This window comes from Triticum dicoccoides, chromosome 2A (genome assembly GCF_002162155.2).
Source record: "Triticum dicoccoides isolate Atlit2015 ecotype Zavitan chromosome 2A, WEW_v2.0, whole genome shotgun sequence".
NCBI classification, from domain to species: domain Eukaryota; kingdom Viridiplantae; phylum Streptophyta; class Magnoliopsida; order Poales; family Poaceae; genus Triticum; species Triticum dicoccoides.
This window is the reverse complement of record NC_041382.1, coordinates 20,183,549-20,192,259: the sequence shown is the minus strand read 5'-3', so window position 1 is coordinate 20,192,259 and position 8,711 is coordinate 20,183,549. Positions and strand designations below refer to the sequence as shown.

The 8,711-nt window shown below is 50.7% G+C and overlaps 1 pseudogene; it reads right to left on the bottom strand.

Annotated features, from left to right (window-relative positions):
* Positions 1–7,907, bottom strand: part of LOC119357456 — a 15,381-nt pseudogene extending 7,474 nt beyond the window's left edge.
* Positions 7,908–8,711: the final 804 nt, after the last annotated feature.

Below are 8,711 nucleotides of genomic sequence, written 5' to 3'. Positions count from 1 at the left end.
AAGTCTCCGAGTGAGAAGACTTAGGCGAGTACTGGACTACAGCTAAGCCCCCGAGTGGGAGGATTGCTCTCCACTCGACAGGATTTTTTCAAACTTAGGCGAGTGCCGGACTGCAGCTAAGTCTCCGAGTGAGAAGACTTAGGCGAGTACTGGACTGCAGGTAAGCCCCCGAGTGGGAGGATTGCTCTCCACTCGATAGGATTTTTAAATACTTAGGCGAAACGGGTTCGCAGTTAAGCCCCCGAGTGGGAGGATTGCTCTCCACTCGGTAGGATTTTAGTTTTACAAACTTAGGTGAAGCGGATTCGCAGCTAAGCCACCCACTGGGGGATTTCTTACGCAAACAAAAATAATAACAATCGCTGGGAAAATTATAACGCTCTTGTCTTTGATAAATAAACTACAGGAGTTTTTTCTTATTACATCTCATCCGAGTGAGAATTCAAGTATAAAAGGGGCAGAGTAGCTCCGCATTCCAGGCTCGTGGCTCATCAATCTGGCGATCGACATTGTAGAGGTGGTACGCTCCATTGTGGAGGACTGTGGTGACTATGAAGGGGCCTTCCCAAGTAGGAGCGAGTTTGTGTGGTTTTTGCTGATCCACGCGGAGGACTAAGTCTCCTTCTTGGAAGGCTCGACTCTTCACATTTCTGGCATGGAATCGACGCAAGTCTTGCTGATAGATGGTCGATCGGATCATGGCCATTTCTCTTTCTTCTACCAGGAGGTCGACTGCGTCCTGCCGGGCTTGTTTTGCTTCTTCTTCAGAGTAGAGCTCGACTCGAGGGGCGTTGTGAAGCATGTCACTCGGCAAGACTGCTTTGGCTCCGTAGACCAGAAAGAATGGGGTTCTTCCGGTCGATCGGTTCGAGGTCGTCCTCAATCCCCAAAGAACTGATGGAAGCTCGTCGACCCATGCACCTGCTGCGTGCTTGAGATCGCGCATCAATCGAGGTTTCAGTCCTTTGAGAATTAGGCCGTTTGCTCTTTCCGCCTGTCCATTCGACTGAGGGTGAGCGACCGAAGCATAGTCGACTCGTGTGCCCTGAGAGGCGCAAAAGGCCCTGAATTTGTCGGAATCGAAGTTTGACCCATTGTCAGTGATGATGTTGTGCGGAACTCCATATCTGAATATCAACTCTCTGATGAAACTGATAGCAGTGCAAGCATCAAGATTCTTGATAGGCTTAGCTTCAATCCGTTTGATGAACTTGTCGACTGCTACTAGCACATGAGTGAAGCCGCTCCTACCCATTTTCAGTGGTCCAACCATGTCCAGCCCCTAAACAGCGAAGGGCCAGATGAGTGGAATGGTTTTCAGAGCTGGCGCGGGCTTGTGCGACATATTGGAGTAATACTGACATCCTTCACATTTGTCGACTATCTCTTTTGCCATTTCATTGGCCCTTGGTCAGTAAAATCCCGCTCGGTATGCTTTAGCCACAATGGTCCGAGAGGACGCATGATGACCACAGGTCCCCAAGTGGATATCGTCAAGGATCATCTGACCTTCTTCTGGTGTTATACACTTCTGACTGACTCCAGTCACGCTTTCTCTATACAACTGTCCCTTTATGACTGTAAAGGCCTTGGATCGACGGCCGATCTGTCGAGCCTCTTCTTCGTCCTCTGGGAGTTCTTTCCTTAGAATGTACGCGACGTACAGTACTGTCCAGTCGGGAGTGATGACCAAGACTTCCATGATCAGGTCGACCACAGCTGGAATTTCAACTTCAGTCAGATCCATGGCACTTTTTGGCTGCGGGGCCTCTTCAGTGAAGGGATCCTCCTGAACTAATGGTGTGTGGATGTGTTCCAAAAACACATTGCTGGGAATGGCTTCTCTTTTGGAACCTATTTTTGCCAAATCATCAGCCGCTTGATTTTTCAGTCGGGGTATGTGATGAAGCTCTAACCCCTCGAATTTCTTCTCCAGCTTTCTCACTGCATTGCAATAACCAGTCATGGCTGGACTTCTGACATCCCATTCCTTCATCACCTGATTAACCACCAAATCTGAGTCGCCATAGACCATGAGGCGACGGACGCCGAGTGAAATGGCCATGCGCAACCCATATAAACGTGCTTCATATTCTGCCTCGTTATTGGAGGAATCAAAGTGGATTTGAAGAACATATCTGAGCTTATCTCCTCGGGGGGAGATCAACACCACCCCGGCACCGGAACCATTCAGCATTTTGGAACCGTCGAAGAACATGGTCCAATGCTCCGAGTGAACCTGAGTCGGCAGTTGCTGTTCAATCCACTCAGCGACGAAATCTGCTATTGCCTGGGACTTGATAGCCTTCTTTGCCTCAAACTTGATATCTAGAGGAAGGAGTTCAATCGCCCATTTTGCCACTCGACCAGTTGCATCTCTGTTGTGCAGGATCTCTGACAATGGAGCGTTGCTGACGACTGTAATGGAATGATCAGAGAAGTAGTGAGCAACTTTCTTTGTGGTCATATAAATCCCATATACAAGCTTCTGATAATGAGGATATCTTTGCTTCGATGGGGTCAAAACTTCAGAAATATAATATATTGGGCGCTGAACTTTCAAGGCTTTTCCTTCTTCTTCCCGCTCGACCGTAAGTACCGTACTGACGACTTGTCCCGTGGCTGCGATATAAAGCAGCAAAGGCTCCTTGCTGATTGGGGCAGCAAGCACCGGCTCCGTGGAGAGCAGAGCTTTGAGCTCTGCAAACGCTGCATCAGTTTCAGGAGTCCACTCGAACTTGTCGGACTTCTTCATCAATCGGTAAAGAGGCAATGCCTTTTCACCGAGACGAGATATGAATTGACTTAAAGCGGCCAAGCAACCAGTAAGCTTCTGGACGTCGTGCACTCGCACAGGACTTTTCATTCGGAGTATAGTACCGACTTTTTCTGGATTGGCATCGATTCCCCGTTCGGAAATGAGAAAACCGAGTAATTTTCCGCCAGGAACACCGAATGTGCACTTTGATGGATTAAGCTTGATATCATACCTCCTGAGGTTGGCAAAGGTTTCAGCAAGGTCAGCCAGCAGGTCGGAACCCTTCCATGACTTGACCACAATGTCATCCATGTATGCTTCCACATTTTGACTGATTTGAGTGAGCAAACACTTCTGAATCATCCTCATGAATGTGGCTCCGGCATTCTTGAGGCCGAACGGCATGGTAACATAACAGAAGCACCCGAATGGAGTGATGAAAACTATTTTGATCTTGTCAGGTCCATACAGACGGATCTGATGGTACCCGGAATAGGCGTCTAAAAAAGACAGTCGCTCACATCCCGCAGTCGAGTCGACTATATGATCGATGCGGGGGAGAGGAAAATGATTTTTTGGGCAGGCTCGATTGATATGTTTAAAGTCAATGCACATGCGAAGTGACTTGTCCTTCTTGGGGACCATGACAACGTTGGCGAGCCACTTGGAGTGGTAGATTTCTCGGATGAACTCCGCTGCTAAGAGCTGAGCCACCTCCTCGCCAATGGCCTTTCTCTTCTGGACGGCAGACCGTCGGAGATGTTCCTTGACATGTTTTACTTTTGAGTTGACTCTTAGGCGGTGCTCAGCCAGCTCCCTGGGAACACCCGGCATGTCAGAAGGTTTCCATGCGAAAATGTCCCAGTTCTCACGGAGGAACTGGATGAGCGCTTCTTCCTATTTGGAGTCGAGTGTTGTTGAGATATGAGTTGGAGCAGCGCTGGGATCGGTCGGGTGGATGTGAGCTGTCTTTGTTTCGTCAGACGACTGAAAAGCTGATTCTGTAGCGGGCTTCTTGGCTCGCAACAAATCACTCGGGTTTGTAGTCTTCTGGTATTCCTGTAGCTCCACCACTGCCATCTGAGCATCAGCGATCTTTGAACCTTTCTGAAAACATTCTTCCGCTTTCTTCCGATTGCCCGTAATAGTGATCACACCTTTGGGGCCAGGCATCTTCAATTTGAGGTACACGTAACATGGTCGAGCCATGAAGCGTGCATAAGCCGGCCTGCCCAAAATAGCGTGATAGGCACTCTGGAAGTCTACAACTTCAAACGTCAACTTTTCTTTGCGGTAATTCTTGGAATCACCGAAAACCACATCAAGAGCAATCTGGCCGAGTGATTCAGCCTTCTTCCCAGGAATGACTCCATGGAAACTCATGTTGCTGGTACTGAGTTTGGACATCAGAATGCCCATCCCTTTCAACGTCTCAGCATATAATATGTTCAAACCACTGCCACCATCCATCAAGACTTTGGTCAGTCGAGTGCCTTCAACAACTGGGTCGACCACCAAAGCTTGCCTCCCAGGGGTGGCGATGTGCGTTGGGTGATCGGACCGGTCGAATGTTATGGCAGTCTGAGACCACTTCAGATAACTGGGTGTCACCGGAGCAACCATATTCACCTCTCGGTTGATAACTTTCAGTCGACTTTTGCTTTCAACATCAGCAAAAATCATCAGGGTGGAATTGACCTGGGGGTATTCATCGTCACTATCTTCCTTGTCCTCAACTTTGTCCGACTCCTTTTCCTTATCTTTGGGCTGCTTGCCCTGGAACTGCTGGATCAAGAGTCGACACTGTCGAGTGGTATGTTTCGAGTAAATAAAATTACCCTCTTCATCTTTCTTGGTGTGGACGAGACATGGCAAGTCCAACACATCATTTTCGTCCTGATCTTTAACTTTCTTGGGGTTTCAAGGTCCTTTGGGTTTCCCTTTAAACTTTCCTTGGGTTACGGCCAAGGCTTCCCCAGGAGCAGCTAGCTCGGCTTTCCGCTTCTGTTTCCGATTGGAATTTCCTCTGGTTTCTTGAGCGACTGACTTGAGCTTGCCACTCCTGAGTCGATCCTCATCTTCACCATTAGCGTACTTGGTGGCAATCTCCATCATCCGATTCAGAGACATATCTCCGGTCCGACCGAATTTCAGATTCAGTTCTCTGTACTTGACGCTTTCTTTGAAGGCACAGACTGCTTGGTGGTCAGGCACATTCTCTACCGTGTGATGTAACGTGATCCATCTCTGGATGTAATCCCTCAAAGTTTCATTCGGCTTCTGCACGCAAGACCGCAGTTCCGTCAGCCCTGCCGGTTGCTTGCATGTTCCTTCAAATGTGGTGACAAACACTCGGGCGAGATCTTCCCAAGTGTAAATGCTGCTGGGTGCTAACTGGTTTAGCCACGCTCTGGCCGAGCCCTCCAACATGAGAGGCAGGTGCTTCATGGCCACTTCATCATTGCCGCCGCCAATCTGGACGTCCACTCGGTAGTCTTCAAGCCAAGTATCAGGCTTGGACTCACCAGTGAACTTGCTGACTCCAGTCGCCAACCTGAAGTTGGGAGGAATCACAGCGGCCCTGATGGCTCTACTAAAGCACTCTGGCCTCGAAACATGTGCTCTGCTGCTGGTAGGTGCATCTCTGTCGTGACCTTCTCGGTGAGCTCTGTTCATGTCGACCAAACCTTGAACGAGAATGGATCTCGCATCAAAGCCTGGCTCCCTAGAGTCGACTGTAATCCTTCGCCCAACACTACGAGGGCGCCTGTCATCCTGCTGTCGAGGCGCATACGACCCGCTCCTCGGGGGAGGGGTGGGCACTCGACGTCGATCATTACGATCGAATCGGTGATCATATTTCTCACGGTTCCCGTACTGATTACGCCGGTCCCCACGTCCCTCACGCCTCGGGGGCGATCTTGGGCTATGAGCCGACTGGACTGTGTCTGCAGCAATGGATCTGCTGTGAATCCTGTTCCGCGACTGAGAAATAGCGGAATTCTGGTCTCCTGCTGCCCGGAGTAACGCTCTGATCTGCAACAAGCCTCTGCCAGCCTCCGACTGGGAAGGCTGAATCGACTCTGCTATACGGGCCGCAACTGCTAAGTTCTGAATCGGAGTTCGATATACCTGCGGGGGCGGGAAGAGCTGATGTCGACTGGATTCGGGAACCCGTTGTCGCGCACGCTCGTCGAGTGCTCGCTAGAGGTTCTCCAGTCGAGTGCGCTCGGCCAAGTTTGCCAGGCGCGCGTCCTCCAAGGCACGAGCCTCGGGGGTTTCTCCGACGATAGGAGTGTGCAGCGCATCCATGTTCCGGCGATGAAGTTCTTCTCTCTGCAACGGCGTGAGAGGCTCGGGGAGATATTCCTCATGGGGACGCGACGGGTCGCCTCCACCTGCACCCCCGTCGGTGCGGGGAAAACCGGGAGGACTGGGTGGTCCATCGACCATCAGAACCTTCGCCGCCGGATCACTGTTGTCGCACTCGGATGCGGTCTCTGTAGAGCCAGTCGATAGATCGAACAGGCCGTAGAGGGATTCGTCGGGCTCGATTGCCGTGACTTGAGGGGTGGCCGACTGGCGTGCCGCCGCGTGTCTCACCCACCGCTAAAGTCTCGACCGACCGGAGCGCTTGCGCCGGCGGGAAACAAGGAGGGAGGACAGCACAGGAGCCGACCGATAGTGGGTTGACGGTTGCCGCAAAAGGATGCCGCGGGCGCACGCGTGAAAGTGCATCGCCCCGCGGACAGGGAGCGCGTCCACGTCGAGCGGAGCCTCCTGAAGCCAAGCGGAGTCCTCGGTGATGAACGTGAGCGCGCCGAGATGGATCTCGCGGCCCTCCACCAAAACTCCGCCGGAAACCATGATGCTTCGGATCGGAAAAGATCGCAACTCCTCCAACAAATCACTAAAACACCTGCCCCACGGTGGGCGCCAACTGACGTGGTTCTAAGTCTGACAGTAATGTAGGGGGGTAAGTATGGAGAGGCAATATCTTAGCTATGGAGAAGTTGTAAGCACACGAGGTTTACGAGTTCAGGCCCTTCTCGGAGGAAGTAATAGCCCTACGTCTCGGAGCCCGGAGGCGGTCGACTGGATTATGCGTGTATGGTTTACAGGGGTGCGAACCCTTTACACTAAGGAGGGGGTGGCTTATATAGAGTTCGCCGGACCCCTCCGGCCCTCAGTTATGCAGGGTTTTAAATACATTAAGGTCGGGCGTTACTGGTAACGCCCCTAATAAAGTGCTATGATGACCATAAAGGCTACTTAATAACCGACTGTTAGCATGCGGAGTGCCTTTAGGTCTCCTGGTCGTCGATGGTTTTATCTTAGTCGAGTGATCGCTTCTTGGTCGAGTGTCTTTGAGTCTGTCGAGTGGAACACCTCCAAGTCGATTGAAAGGTGATTTCTTCTAGAGATGTCCTTGGGTAGGGCAATTTGGACAGGTCCATGACCCTACCCTAGGTACATAGCTTCGTCAGGAGCTACCATAGCATCAGGAGCTACCGTACCAGCAGGAGTAGCAGGAGCCAGCAGGATCAGGAGCTACCGTAGCATCAGGAGGAGTAGCAGGGCCAGGAGCTACCGTAGCATCAGGAGCTACCGTACCAGCAGGAGTAGCATGAGGACCAGTAGAATCAGGAGCTACCGTACCAGCTGGAGTAGCAGGAGGACTAGCAGGATCAGGAGCTACCATAGCATCAGGAGTAGCAGGATCAGGAGCTACCGTACCAGCAGGAGAAGGTACAGCAGCGACGTTCTCCTTCTCCCCTCCTAACGCGATATGGACGACGACGTAGGAGAGGACAAGGCAAGCCACCACGACGACATAGATGGACGTGCTTGCATCCCTGGTGCTCCCGGCGGCATAGGCGATGACGAGGCCGATCAAGTCCAACACCATGGCTGCCACCAACATGCGGCGTTTCAGCAGGAACTTGCTCTGGACCATCATGACCACCACCAGAGATGTCACGAATGCTACCGAGTTGCTGTAGAAGAAGACCTGGTACCGAGCAAGATGTGTCGTCCGGAGCACCGGGTGGCCGATCATATGCCCATTCAGCTCATCTTTCCAGAGGCTACCTGGTGGATCCAGTCCCGCTTGGTAGGTGATGCTCACCGCGAAGCTAGCCAGTACCATCACGAAAAATCGAGTGTTTTTCAGGTCTAGGTCCGCGAGGCGCTCGCACCTGCATATATAATGTATGGGTCAATCATCCAATCACATTCAATCAAGTATCAGTACTACCGTGTTAACCCACTCTTCCAAATTGTAGACGATTAAGCAAAAGATGTGGCTAAACCTGGGTGTACTAGACCCCCATATCTATGAAATTTTCTAAAAAATTTCTCCCAAACGAGAAAATACACTTTCAGCATTGTGTTTTTTCTCGGCACTGGCATATATATAAAAGCCCGTGTCATGCAATATACTAACTATTTTTTGGGTCTGGCGCTAATGAAATTTTCTTTATGTTTAAGGCTGGCCACAATGAGATTTTCTTATGATACTATCTTCATAGCAACGGCGAATCCAAGGGGCAGGCTTGGATGGGCTCAAGCCTGCCCTCCAAAATTGAACAATTTTTTTTACTACTACTCATCAGCGCAGCCCAGCCCAAAAAATACAGGCCCAGCTCAGCAGTCAGCCCAACCCCTGTAAATGCTGGTCTCGAGTGTGAAAAAGGAGGCTGCCTATTGCTTCCATTGTTTTCTTTTTAAGAAACCATCACAAGCTGCTACATTTGGAAATGATGTATTCACATTACATGGTTATCGTCGTTGGAAAACAGCTTCGGCAAATTTTCAAAAACATATTGGTGGTCCATCTAGTTACCACAATAATGCTATAGGCTTGTGTGATGGTTTCAAGAATCAAAGGGCAAATGTGGCAACCAGATTCCGTGTTTACAATAAAGAGGCTGAGATAGCCTACAAAATCCAT